The sequence below is a fragment of the Gossypium hirsutum genome, chromosome A02 (assembly GCF_007990345.1).
Source record: "Gossypium hirsutum isolate 1008001.06 chromosome A02, Gossypium_hirsutum_v2.1, whole genome shotgun sequence".
Lineage (NCBI taxonomy): Eukaryota > Viridiplantae > Streptophyta > Magnoliopsida > Malvales > Malvaceae > Gossypium > Gossypium hirsutum.
Genome location: NC_053425.1, coordinates 9373913 through 9375080, shown reverse-complemented (window position 1 = coordinate 9375080; position 1168 = coordinate 9373913). Strand labels below are relative to the sequence as shown.

Below are 1168 nucleotides of genomic sequence, written 5' to 3'. Positions count from 1 at the left end.
CCTACTCTGCGTACTATGTATGATTATGCTAAACCTTCTTTAACAGGAACTGAATCGAGCATAGTTAAGCTTGCTGTTGCTGCAAATAATTTTGAACTGAAACATAACACCATTCAAATGATCCAACAGTTTGTTTAGTTTGATGGTTTGCAGGATGAGGATCCCAACGCTCACTTAGCAAATTTCCTAGAGTTTTGTGACACTTTTAAAATCAATGGCATTTCTGATGATGCCATTTGCCTTCAGTTGTTTCCCTTTTCATTGAGGAATAAGGCTAAACAATGGTTGAACTCGTTACCATGAGGGTCAATCACTACATAGGAACAAATGGCCGAAATTTTTTATTAAAATATTTTTAGCCGGCTAAAACAGCCAAATTATATAATAATATTTCTTCTTTTGTGTAGATGAATTTAGAAACACTCTACGATGCATGGGAGAGATACAAAGACCTTTTGAGAAGGTGCCCTCTCCATGGGTTACCACTTTGGCTACAGGTTCAAACGTTTCATAATGGCCTGAATCCTTTGACTTGACAGATAATCGACGCAGCCGCTGGTGGAACCATCAATAATAAGACACCTGAAGATGCTTATTAATTTATAGAAGAGATGTCACTGAATAATTATCAGTGGCAAGTCATCAAGACAAAGCCAATGAAAATAGCTGGCATTTTTAATGTCGATTCGGTCACTATGCTCTCTAATCAGATAGAACTTTTGAACAGAAAAATTGACGATTTTCTTAGTTCTTCATAGGTTCACTCAATAATGCAGTGCGAAACAAGTGGAAGTGGATCAAGTAATTCAAATTACCCATCCTATTGCCACAACATAGAGTACGAGCTATTAAATTACATGGGTAATAATCCTCGATCTCAAAATAATCCTTGCAGTAATACTTACAATGCAGGTTGGAGGAACCACCCAAATTTCTCATGGGGAGGCCAAGGGAATCAGCACCCACCACCACCTCCAAGCTTTCAACAACCACCTTACCAACAAGAGAAAAAGCCAAACCTTGAGGAGATGCTCACAAAATTTATCTCGGTGTCAGAAACTTGTTTTTAGAATACCGAGATAGCCCTTAAGAATCAACAAGCGTCAATCCAAGGGCTCAAAACTCAGATAGGCCAACTCGACAAACTGATTTCTGAATGACCACAAGG

The 1168-nt window shown here is 38.5% G+C and overlaps 1 non-coding gene across 1 annotated transcript; it reads right to left on the bottom strand.

Moving 5' to 3' along the window:
- Positions 1–370: 370 nt before the first annotated feature.
- Positions 371–481, bottom strand: LOC121216335 (small nucleolar RNA R71). The gene has a single exon (XR_005912502.1). It is a non-coding gene; the product is annotated as a small nucleolar RNA R71 (small nucleolar RNA).
- Positions 482–1168: the final 687 nt, after the last annotated feature.